This window comes from Mustela nivalis (assembly GCF_964662115.1).
Source record: "Mustela nivalis genome assembly, chromosome: 3".
NCBI lineage: Eukaryota > Metazoa > Chordata > Mammalia > Carnivora > Mustelidae > Mustela > Mustela nivalis.
Window position 1 is genome coordinate 102,328,931 of NC_139022.1, and position 13,417 is coordinate 102,342,347.

The 13,417-nt window shown below is 44.5% G+C and overlaps 1 long non-coding RNA gene across 2 annotated transcripts; it reads left to right on the forward strand.

The window, feature by feature from the left end:
• Window positions 1–1,812: 1,812 nt before the first annotated feature.
• Window positions 1,813–12,658, forward strand: LOC309861271. Of its 2 annotated transcripts, none has more exons than XR_014309834.1 (3): window positions 1,813–2,106; window positions 8,199–8,344; window positions 9,881–12,658. It is a non-coding gene; the product is annotated as an uncharacterized lncRNA (long non-coding RNA). The 2 variants fall into 2 exon arrangements; XR_014309835.1 differs by having other exon boundaries at window positions 1,813–1,975.
• Window positions 12,659–13,417: the final 759 nt, after the last annotated feature.

Here is a 13,417-nt window from a genome sequence, read left to right on the forward strand (position 1 = left end):
AGTGTGCAGAGACTGTCCTTCCAACTTTCTAAACCGCACAGAGGATCACACTGCAGAAAACTTCTACACACATACATGGATGGCCTTCCTTCGGTATCTCCAAAGCTCCACTCTTATTTTTAGTAAGTGGTATTGCATAACATTTCATTTTACAGCCTTACCATTCCTGTTTCTACCTCATGTTGTGATAGCTCACTCTCTATACCCAGCCGGCCTCACCTGGACCACAGGACACACACATTCTCTGCTTGCCCTGCCCAAGGAAGACAATGATCAAAAAACAAGAGCCCTGCTGGCCCATGGGAGGGTGTGTATGGTGGGTGCAAGGGGTGGGGCTTGACACAGGGCAGCATGTTGGAGCCATTACTGGGGTATACAGGAAATTCCTCCCTCTCCAGAAGATCTACCACGTGGCACATCTCTGAGTGAGGACAAAATTTAGACAGTGTGACATTCTCCTTAAAAGAGAGCCATGACAATCAAAGGAGAGAACAGGAAAGACTGCCATCTTCAAGATACACAGCTTTCATTGGGCCATCAGCTCCAGGTCTGTACTACTTAGAGAAGTGTATTCCAAAGTAACCATCATTTATTTATCCATTCCTTTCTCGTCACTGCCCTTCTTAAAACCTTCCAGTTTCTTCCTCCCCTTGAGTGTGGGCTGGACCTAGTGACTTGCCTCCAAAGAACAGAGCATGGAAAGGGAAAAACAGTCACTTCACAGTGGAGAAATCTGGCAGACTCCACCTTGACCAAGTGATCAAAATTAAACATCACCAGTAATAAGTCACATTAACATCACATACTCCCTGAAATCATGTGACAAGAAGGGCACATCACCTCTCTTATTCTTCTCCCAAATTCATAGCCTTAGTGGAATCATGAGAAAAGAGCAGACAAACTCACATTGAGAGACAGTCTTCAAAATACCTGACTAGTGCTCTTCAAAAGTATCAAGGCAATCAAAAGCAAGACTGAAAAATTGTCAAATACTAGGGAGGACGGAAGAGACAGGAGCACTAAATACAAGATGGTGGGAAAAAAACTGACAACATCTAAATAATATTTGTATAGTATTGTACCAATGTTAATTTCCCAATTTTAACCAATATACTATGGCCATGAAAGATACTAACATTAGCAGAGGGTGGGTGAAGAATATAGGGAATTTCCTGTACTACCTTTGTAACTCTTATGTAGATCTAAAATTATTTCAAAATAAAAAATTGCTTAGTAAGTAGTTTTTTTATTTTTTTTTTAAGATTTTATTTATTTATTTGACAAAGAGAGATCACAAGTAGGCAGAGAGAGAGAGGAGGAAGCAGGCTCCCTGCTGAGCAGAGAGCCCGATGCGGGACTCGATCCCAGGACCCTGAGATCATGACCTGAGCCGAAGGCAGCAGCTTAACCCACTGAGGCACCCAGGTGCCCCAGTAAGTAGTTTTTTTAAAGTCTTCAGTTTCCTCCCATTGAGCTTAGAATGAAAGTCCAACTCTACCAAACACTACTAACTTACCCCAAGTTTCTTCCAGAGTTCATCCCTTTGCTATACAATTAAGGGGAATGTAATTCTAGTCACAGATAACTCTAAGGAGTATAATCAAAGCATGCTGGGCTCAGTCCCCTTGCCAGTCACTGGTTCTGCATGGACATGTGGACAGTGACAACTACGGGATGTGAGGAGAAATCTGCTGAGGGTTTCTGGGAAGTTTCTTCATTCATAAAATGAGAAACAAGGAAGAAAGGAACACACTATAGTATCTTTGTGACACTGGAACTGCAATTTTCATACCATGAAAGGAGCTGATCTGAGGATATGGCCCAGAAGCTGGATGGCAGAGAGAAGATAGGAAGAGATTCTGAAACCTTTGTGATATCACTGCGTGGCCTAATTAGCCAATCCTGAAGTCACTACACCTGGAGACTTCTTTTACAGAAGTGAACACATCTTTCTTTTAATTAAAGGCAGTTTGAGGTAGGTAATTTTCATGACTTACAGTCAAAGGCATCTTAGCTGATGGAGTTGGTACATTCTCTCCTTCTTGTGAAGATTGGCACTTAGAAAGATCCTAGGTTTGGGAGGGCCTTAATCCTCCGTACAACTGTGTAAGTATAAGTCATCATTTTCAACCCTGTCTGAGATTTTCCTTGGAACTAATGCTACTATGTCATGTCTTTTTTTTTTTTTTAACATTTTGTATATATATACACACACACACATCATATGATATATAATGTATATATGTATATTTTAATATTTTATTATTAACATTATATATACACATTAACATATATTTACACACCTACATATATATGTATATATATATACACACATATGATATATAATGTGTATATATATATATTTTAATATTTTATTTACTTATTGAGAGAGAGCATGCACGCACACACAGAGGGAGAGGCAGAGAAAGAGGGTTAGAGAATCTCACGCAGACTGTGTGAGTACAGAGTCTGATGCAGGGGTCAATTTCATGATGCTGAAACCATGACCCAAGCCAAAAATCAAGAGTTGGATGTTTAACTGACTGAGGCACCCACGTGTCCCTAGATTTTTTTTTTTTTTAAATAATTTCTATACCCAAGGTAGGGTTTGAGATCAAGGGTCATGCACTCCACCAACTGAGCCAGCCAGGTGGCTCTACCACGTTATATCTTAAATGGGTCACTGACTTTTGTAGAGGGCTATGTCCAGTTCTACCGAGTCATTTGCAGCATTGAGAGTTTGGCAACCAGACTGCCCATAGATAGTAACTACTTCCACCCCCCAATTAAAAAAAAAAAATGTGGAGGGAATTCCACAGTTTTTCAAAGTGTATCCTATTGATTTTACATCCCCGCTTTTCAAGGTGGGGGTAGCCGCAGATCTACAACTCCTAAAACCTTCCAAAGTAGATTACATAGAATGTTGTCTCTGAAATCAAAATCATGTTTTCCTTGTAATTCCAGGAAGGAAGGGGGAAGTCAGATCTTAAGTAAATCCCAAATTAGAAACAGCCTTTTTTTCCCCTCTGCTGAAGCAACACGGCCCCACAAGTCTTTCTTGTGGACTTTCATACTGGATTACTGCCAAAAATGTGAGCAAGAATTTGGCCCATTGTTACTTTAAATATCCTGTGTCGCAGGCCATCTAGGAATGTCTAAGTATGGGAATTTTCCTTCTGAGGTCTGGGATGTAGATATAAATAACTCGTTTGTTAGAAGCTGTCTCCATCCTGCCTCTCCTGACTTCAGTGGTGTGAATACGCCAGCCTTATAAATAATGATTACCAGCCCACTCAGGGTGAGGCCAGCAGCCCAAAGCATCAGGTGAATGTTTCTCACCTGCTCTCCAACAATAACTTCTCCCTGCCAGGTCAGGCCAGCTGGGGCGGAACTACTTCCAATGCTGCCCCAAACTTGTCTTGAAAATGTTGCCTGGTAGATTGTGGTGTAGGCTGACCCATCATCATCTTTCTACCATCCTGTTGAAGTGTGAAGAGCTCGTGCTTCTGGTAGGGTCAATAAGAACTGAGTTTTATTCCTGTCCTTCTCACCACCTCTTTCCAAAAAAGGGGTCTGTTGAAGTCAGACTTCCAGTCATATCTGTCACAGATGAACTGGTAGATGCAGTTTGTAGCTGCTTCTCTCCTTCCAGCTCTAACTTTCCAAGCTTCTCTGGCCTTCGGGTTACAACTAAACCAAACAGGCCTGCAGACAGCACCTGGACTGTCTGCAGGGACTCCCCACTTCTCTCAGGAGCAGAGTGTGTATGAGGGGTGACTATAAGGTGTGACCTCACAAGCCTCCCTACCCCATCCAGGCACCCTCTTGGCCTTCCCAGCCTCATGTTCACCTGTTGGAGAAGTAGAATGGTGATCACCATGTCGTCAGAAAATAACATTTGTTTTATGTCAGAACCGTGGCCTTACGTAGAGCATAAACATCAGAAGACCTGGATTCAAGTCCCAGCTGGGCCATACACTGGTTGTGTGAACAGACAAGTCACAAAATCTGCCTGAGCATCCATTTCCCCATCTGGAAAATGGGGACAATAATGACCTATCTCACACAGACTCCTGTCTGGGGTCAACAAGTGTGTGTACGTATAGTAGTTACCATGAGGTAAAAACACAATAAAGAAGTCAGAACGGGGGGGCGCCTGGGTGGCTCAGTGCGTTAAAGCCTCTGCCTTTGGCTCTGGTCATGATTTCGGGATCCTGGGATTGAGCCCCACATTGGGCTCTTTGCTCGGTGGGGAGCCTGCTTCCTCCTCTCTCTCTCTCTGCCTGCCTCTCTGCCTGCTTGTGATTTCTGTCAAATAAATAAATAAAATATATTTTAAAAAAAAGTCATCAGAACAGGGCACCAGGGTGGCTCAGTCAGGAAAGCATCTGCAGCTCAGGTCATGATCTCAGTGCTTCTCCCTCTTCCTCTCGCCACTTCCCTTGCTTGTGCTCTAGAAAGAGCACATTATTTATTCATTCTGTCAAATGAATAAATAATCTTGGGGGGGGGAGGAGTCAGAATAAGGAGAGAGAGGATGAGTAGGAGACAAGAAGAGAGAGGGATACAGAAATAGAGAAACAGAGGGACAGGGAGAAGAAAAAGAATCACAGAGACACAGGCAGGCGGAGAGACAAAGAAAGCTCAGACCCAGAAAGGGACATGGGGAGGTGGGATCTGACATGACTGGGAAGTCCTGAGGGGAAAGGAGGGATAGACAGAGCAGCTTCCTCTCCTGCTGAAAGGTCAGTGAAGTAGCAAGTGAAAAGTGCTACAGGGAAATCAGGTGACCTGGTGGAGAATGACCCACATGATGGTCAGAGAAGGCTGCTCTGAGGAAGTGACGTTTGAGCTGAAAACTCAGGGAAAAATCTGAGGTGTGAGCCATAGGATAAAGAAAGAATCTTTGGTGGGAGGTCCTCCCAGAACCTAGTCCCTACAACACATACACACCCCATAAAGCAAAGTCAAAGAGAAATCTGTAAGAATTCCCCAAAGAAAAGATGGCTGAGCTGAACTGGGTTGGCAGTTCTTTAGAACTCAGTCAACCCCCCTCACGTGGCAAGAGCAGGAAGAGGCTGTGAGCCCCCAGGGAAGCCCTTCATGGGGGATAGGGGACAGCAGACAAATGGTTCAGATAAAGATCTCCTTGCTATGTGCTATTTTCCTTCCTAACTTAGCACCTCAGCTCACTGAATCACCAGGGCTTCCTCTGGCTGGGGAGAAAGACTTCACACTTTCCATCACAGGCCCCCAACCCACCTCCACTTTTCCTGGGGCCAGCAGGGGACTATAATCTACATTCAAAAAAGTGCTTCTGGGTGCAGTGTGAGGAGGGAGGCATGGAAAGAGTTCAAGGAAGGATGCCTTCCCTTGACCCCAGTACAAGTTGAGGTGAAACTGCTCTCTTCAGGTCAAAACTGCAAAAACAAAGTTAAAGGTGTAAAAACAATGTGAGAAGGTCACACAGGGATAGCTTCTCTCTGGAACCCCAGGGAGGAATGGGGGGAGTGGGGACACCGGGAGAGGAGGGGAAGGACTTGCCTGAAAAGCACTCTTTAACTATTTTAACTACAGATGCCCCTCAACTACAATAATAGCGTGGGAAGGGTAGCCAGTTTCATCTGCTCAGTAAACAAGCATTTTTATATGTTTTAAACAAGTTAAAGTTGTGACTTTCTCTCCTAACCTGCTCCTGCTGTAGCGTTCCCCTATCTTAGTAAATAATTTAATTTACCCAGTATTTCAGCCTCCAAATCCTGGGTTCATTCTTGGCTTCTTTCTTTACTCCCCACCCCACATCTGATCCAGCAGCAAATCGTACTGGTTCACATTCAGATAAATCCAGGATCTGATCTGTTGTCACCACCTCCACCACCATGCAAGCCACCCACCATCCTCTCTCCCATCTGGATTATTGTACCCACCCGCTTCCTACCGTGTCTCCCTGCTGTCTCCTGCAGCCCCTAGTTAGCTGAATCTCTGCCCTATCGCCAGAGGGAATTTACTGAGAATACTGAGCAGCTGCGTGACCTTATTAGGCAGGTTATTTCATTTCTTTATCTTTAGTGTCTGCATCTAAACAAGAGGGAGAATAATAGTACCTGCTTCACAAACCTACTGTGAAGATTAAATTAGGTAAAAGTACTTGGCACACAGTAAGTCCTAGTATTGTGATTTGTCTGCCATTTCACTTACCATGCTGTGTAATAACTAGTTTTTTAAAAGTCCTTTCTTCCAACTAGACTGGATGTTACTGGAAGGCATGGACCATACTAACTCTCTGCTCACACACTCCCTACTGGCTTCTCATTTCATTTAAAACAGTATCTAAAGGCTGATTTAAAACAATATCTGAGACCAACAGTATTCCCTATGATCTGTACCTGACTATGCCTCCTCTGACTCTCCTCCTTCCTTTTACTCACTTTCTTCCTGCCACATGGCCTTCCTTGAGGTTCTTCCATCCACCCAAGCATGTTATGCCCCAGGGCCTTTGCATTTGCTGGTTCCTTCCTCTAGAAGGATATTTGCCCAGATATTTGCATATCTCATTCCCTTACTTCATTCAGGATTTTGCTTGCCACCTTTTCATAAAGGCCTATCTCACTTCCTGTCCTGAACATTCCCCACTTAAACCAACAATCTCCTCTCACCCTATTTTACATTTCACCACCACCTACTCTTATATTACATATACACTTTTGGTTACTTTTTTATTGTCTGTCTTGTCCACTAGAATGTTAACTCTATGAGAACGCAAGGAGGTTGTCTTTTTAACCTCTATATTCCTAATGTCCATGACAGTGCCTGGTTCATGGTAGGTGCTTAATAAAAATGTGCTGGATGGATGGATGGATGGATGGATGGATGAATTTACTGAACAGTTATGTACCATGGCACTGTAGAAGGTACTTTACAAACTACACATCCTTTTGTTCAGTCCTCACATTATACTACTAAGTGGGATTCATATATTTTCTTTTTTAATATTACAAGAGAACTCATTAAGTATTTACACTCATCAAACTGAAGTCTATGAATGCATCATTGGTCCTGGGCAAAATTCTGGATTTTATTGGTAAACTAGTGACTTATGAGCACCTAGAAAAGAAAGCTGTTGTCACCAGAAACCAGCACATATTCACAAAGAGCAAGTTCAGTGGACTTCTCCTTTGATAGAATTACTATCACAAAAGTATGAACCAGTTCAAGGCCTTTGCAAAAGCCTCAGGCATTCTTTTGAATACAACTGAAAAATGTAGGTCAAGTGAAATACAACAAGGTCATTAATAAATGGTGATTTCCAAAATCTGGAAGGAGGTACATCTTTCTTGTCTCTTTCCTTTGTCCTCCTCAAATGAATACTTTGATTGGTGATTTGATTAATGACAGAGAAAGAAATGCTTAGAAAAATATCAGTAGATTCCATGAAGATAGAAGGAATAAGCACACTTGGATATCACAATAAGGTTTTAATTTTTTTGTTTGTTTCAGGTGGGACTTATATTTTAAAGATTACAAAAGAAAACAAGTCAAGTGGTAAACCTTCCAGAGCTGGGCAAGAGTAAACCCCAAGGGACGCCTGGGTGGCTCAGTTGGTTAAGCAGCTGCCTTCGGCTCAGGTCATGATCCCAGCGTCCTGGGATCGAGTCCCACATGGGGCTCCTTGCTCTGCAGGGAGCCTGCTTCTCCCTCTGACTCTGCCTTCCACTCTGTCTGCCTATGCTCACTCTCGCTCGTTCTCTCTCTGACAAATAAATAAATAAACTTAAAAAAAAAAAAAAAAAAAAGAGTAAACCCCAAGTAGAAGGGACCCCATATGCTGTTCCCTCCCCTGTTAACTCCTGCTTGGTCTTCTTAGCCTACTGAACCTTAAAGATCAACTCAAACATCTTTCCTTCCATGCAGCCACTCCAGCCTTAGGCTGGCCAGGCACCCCTCTGGCATCCTGTACAGTCTGCCTGGCTTCCATTCCCACTTCCGACAGCTGGGTTGACATGGGCAGGTTACTTCACTCCTCTGCACTTTAATTCCCACGTCTGAAAAGTGGAGAAAATACTAGTACCTGCCTCATGAGACTGTTGTAAAGATTAAATGAAATAAGATGAGTAATGAGCTTCACAGATTTACCTGGCATATACTAAATTCTAATATTGTGCTCCATTTGTCATTTCACCTACGATGTTGTGTTGCAGCTGTGTGTTTCACGGGCCATCTCTTCCTATCAGCTGGGTGGGCCCTGGAAAGCATGGACTATATCCAACAAACAGCACAATGCATGGCTGGGTGTCACTGGAAAGCATGGACTATATCCAACACCCAGCACAACGCATGGCACAAGGTACATTAACAGTCACTGTTTGCCAAATGAACAACAGCAACAGTGGAAGCTTAAATTTAGTATGTACTTTTCAGGTGCCAGGTTCCATGACAAATGCTAAAAAATACATTCACTCTTCCGAGCCTCACCAACAAACTATGAGATGCTATGTTTTTGGCCATGTTACAGATAAGGAAACTGAGGCTTCCAAAATTTAAGCAAATTACCACCGAAACAGTAAATGGTGGAGCCAGCATTCAAACTAGAAGGAAGGAACTGAGCAAGGGAGGAAGTCAACTTGACCTCTGTATTGGCTCAGCCAACCCATAGCTCAAGGGGATTAGGGTACATTTGTGTGAAAAAGGGAAGAAGAGAGCTAATAAATTTGCAAATCTCCCACCCAAGTCCCTAACCTCACTCTGGTTCCAGCCAAAATAACACAACATCAACTCATTGTTTCTTGGTGCGCAGATGCTTTCTCTTTAGCAATGAAACACCCAGCTTGGGCTCGGGGTGCAAAGCTGGAGAACTGTTATGGTTTACCTCTGGGTGAGGCTTGAAAGGCAGATGGGTACTGGAGCCCCATGGGTCTCTTATATCTCCATTTCCCTCCAAAACAAATTCCTACAGAGGAGCGTATGTACCAAAGCCACCCAATAAATAAGTCACCAAACCTGGCGGAGCCTAGCCCAGACTGCAGCCCCTATCCTGCAGTTTCAAAACTGGGAGAGAAAAAAAATTCCATCTCTGAGCATGACACTGGGGAAAGTTTCCACTTGTCCTGAGTCTCAACCCCCTTCAGGGACTGTTGGAAGCACAGAGCTCAGTGCTACCAGCACCCAACACACAGAGCAGTTTGGGCTTGTCCAAGGCTGAAAAGACACTCTGATGAGTTGGGTCTAGTCTTTCAAATGTGATCCCGCTAGCGTGGGAAATGGGTGCCAAGAAAAGAACGATAGATGTACGGTTTGAAAGCCACAGTGGGCTAACCTGGCCAGTGCAGGAAGTGTAGGGTAATTCAAAGACCATGGAGTCCAGGCCTGGCCTCAGGTTCAGATCACGGTTCTGCCAGTTAGTACTGGGTAACCTGGATGGATTGCTTGTCCTTTCTTTGCCTTAATTTCTCATCTGTAAAATAGGGATCCTAATTCTAACCTTGTATGTTTGGGATTAAAAGGAACAGTGGCTATAAAGTGCCAATGAAGGAGGACATAGTAGGCACTCTGTAACTCGTGAATGCATTCCCCCAGAGGGAGAGGGACCCCTGAACCAGGAGGCCCAGAGCAAAACTAAGGAGAACTGCTCACACAAGGAATCCCCTTCTTTATTGCAGACATGCTCTTTCATCATTGCTATCCAGGTCTTAGGGCTGTGACTTACCTGCTGATTCTAAGTCATCATCATATTCTTAGGAGCATGAATTTACTTTCTGAGGCCTTTGAGATTCAAACCACTTGTTTCAAACATGCCTCCTGGACACTGAACACAGTGCTCCAGGCTTCTCTTCAATAATTAATTCTTCCAATAAATATTTATTGACCACTGATTTCTTGTCAGGCCAGAGTCTGGGATGAACACCACAGACATGGAGCCTACCTAGGGGAAGCCTGGCCATCTGGGTGGCAAAACAAGACACAAGCATGATGGGAAAGCCGAAAGCAAGGCAGCAGTGTAAGTTCTGCTCGTGAGACCCTGTATCATGAGTTTTTAGCAGAGCCCCGTTCATAAATATGGCATGAAATGAATATATTATTGAAATGAAGACAAGGGAACACATGGAAGAAGCACCCACGGTGTTCCAGAAGGCAAAGCATGTGGTGCCAGCCTCTCAGAGCAGCCGGTAGAAGAGGAGGAGCCCCTCCATAAAGGCAAAGCTGCTAAGACTTTGGGAGGTTTATTTCCTCTGCACATAGGATCTTTGGAAGATCTGGGATTTGAACACTGGCTTTTCTTGACTCCCAACTTCGTGTTTTTTCTACTATTGCAAGCCATGAATACAGTATCCTCTGAGGATTTCAGACCATCAGAAGATGGCCTGGCTGTGGCGGATTTTAGGATCAGGCCTTAGGGGCTCTTGAATACTAGAATAACATGTTCAGTCTTGAGTTTCTGAGCAGGGCAAATGACAAGTTAGGAGCTGTTTTGAGAAAGAGAAGCACTGACTGAGGACAACAATCACAGAAAGAATATACCATCAGCTCCCAGTGTTGTGTTCACCCAAGTCCTGCTGTTATCAAGCTCATGTCAGAGGTGAGGAAAGGGAGGATAAGAAAGGTCAAGCCATCTGTTCAAAGTCCCAGGGCTGGTAAGAGGAGTTTGAACTCATAACCCATGATCCTAACCACTTCCTCACCCATCAGAATGAGGAGAGACAAACTAGAGAAAGGGCTGTGGAAAAGGAAAGGCTGGTGGTCTATGGCAAAGACCTGTCGAGAAGTATCAGGAGGCTTGTGCCTCCACAAGCTCTGGTCCAGCCCAGTGTCAGTGTTCCATGACAGACTACTCCTTTTCCACTGTAACCCCTCTTACAATGTCTCCTCCTTCCTGAAAGCTGACCCACCTATCCCAAAGGCCACTCTTTTCCCTGACCTCCCACTGCTCTTGGTGCCCTTGACCCCCAACCTGGCATTTGAAACCCAGATCAGAATCTGGACCTGTCACCTCTTAGCTGCACAACATGGGCCAGTCTTTGCCTCAGTTTCATTGTCTGTCAAAAAGATGCCATAAGACCTCCTGGAGTTCAGTAATTAAAGACAATTAAGGATGTGCTCTAAAAGAAAGAGTAATGTTTTCACGTGACAACCAAAATATCCCATTTTGCCACATTGCCTCACTACATTATGAGATTATGAATGAAGGGTTTTATCTGTCCCTCTGTGGCACATCACAGAGCTGACCAGTCACGCAAAGGACTTTACTCTTGGTATCTTGCTAGGGAGAGGCCCTGGGAACCAGAGGAGCCGGCCACAGCTAAGAGGCCAGGCTGCCAGTCCTTTCCTGAATCTGGTGGGCCTCTGGCTTCCGAGGCAGCTGCAGTCATGCACAATTCACCTCCTTCCCGTGGAACCCATTTCAGGATTAGCTGCCAGGAGGTCATAAAATGCAAAGAGGAAGTGGGAGCATCCCACAATTGTAGGAACCTGGCTCCAAGGGAAGTAACCTGTCTGTTGGTCTGTCTGCCTCTGGGGAAGTGGGCCATAAATCGCAGTCTTAAGGGCTGGTGAAAGGCCAGAGCTATTTATAAAAAGTCTGGGCTTTTGAACTCTTTAAAGAGGCAATAGCCTTCTCTCAGATAATTGAGGTTTGGTATCAAGGGCTCAAATGCTTCAGCAAACAAAGCTGTCAGTGCCCAGCTGGGAGAATGAGGAGGAGAGTGTTTGCTGGGAAGCACAGGAGCATCTTCCCCCACGCCTGGTCCCACAATTCTGTCTTGCATCCCTGACCTGGGCTGATCACCAAGCATGCACAGATGAACTCAGGCAGGAGGACGGTCCACTTCCTTACAAGAGCGGGAGGCAGCTGAAAGAACTGCATACCCAGATTTGCACACAAGGCTGTGTGACTACACTTGCTGTTTCTTCCACCTTGAATACTCTCCCCTCTAGTCCTTTCTTGAATGTCACCTCCTCCAAGAGCCCTTCCTTGCCTACATTGGCTTCTTGCAGCACCTCCGTTGATTTTATTTTCTTCAAAGAACTTTCAACCATCTGAGAGCTGGGCTTCATAGACGTGTGTCCCCACCAGACCCTTAGCGCCAGCACCCTGAATGGCAGGTGGAACGAAATGCCATTAAATGCTCCCTAAAAATCTCCCTAAAAATCTGTTGCATGAGAATATAAATTACCATATGATCCACACAGAGGAGAGGACCATGACCCTGTGTGGGGAGTGTAGATTGGACCGGGAAACACTTCAGAGAGGTGGTGACAGCTAATGGGACCCTGCAGGAGGAGCAGCCTCCCGAGTGCAGGCCAGGTAGGGACTGCATGCTATGTGTCAGGGAGTAGGAACAATGCAGTGTGGCCAGCGTACAGGGCACAGGAGACAAGGCTATAGAGGAGGAGGGCAAGCAGGTTTTATAGGCTCTGAAGGGGTACAGAATTTATTGCCCTAAAATATGCCTCTTTGGCATAAGGATTACTTCAAGCTGGTTATTTTTAAGAAACTGCAGAGAGAGGAGAAGCTTTAAAAACTGAGCAGAAGTTACCCTTTTGTAAGAGACATTTACATGGATAAGAGAAACCTCCACTTGTAAGGCTGTGTTTTCCTCACTGTACCAGGAAGAGGGAGATGACCAAATCTCTAGAGATGCATATCAATGGAGAAGGCAATGAATTAAATCTTCATTAACAACCATATGCTTGTTTTCTGTGCTTTGCTGGTGACCTCCCATAACTGGCTCCTCCCCACCCCCCCAAGAACAACTTCCTTTTGTTTTTAGCTGAAGGTGGTATTGAAGATGATGGCCTGGGTCATTTTGGAGAGTTACTTGATTTGCCTGTGTCTCTCCCCTGTAGACAGAAGGGCTACATGTTATTTAACTTTTTGGTTTTTTTTTTCCTGCTAATCTTTCTATTACAAAGGTATCTCAGTCAAGAAACAAGAAGGGTAGAAAGAAAATTATTTTTCAAATGCGCCCCCCTCCAGTTTTGGCGCCCCAGATGGGACTTTCTAGGACACCATACTCATTTTGGAGTCTGCAGACAGAATCTTGGTAAACTGGCAGAATCCATGAAGGGTAAGAATTTTTACCAAAGCCAGCTCTCCTGGATCTCTGTACTACCTGGTCAAGGGAAAGATAAAAAAATGTTTGCCTCTTCCTTTCCAAACTTAGATCAGCAAAAGAAAATATGCTATGAGCACTCATTTGCTAGTGATCTTCCTCCTCCTAGAGATGGTCATTGTTTTCTTTTGTCTCTGTCTTCTGTGCTGTTTGGACAAAAAGGAGAATCATAGGTCTAATGAGGTTTTTCCTTTTGTCTTGTTCTATGGCTTCAGATCTTGGCTTTGCAACCCGTAAGATTATTCTCCCTGGTCTCGACTAGCCGGAGGATACATGTACCAACATGCATCTGGCGGATAGCCGAATAGGCT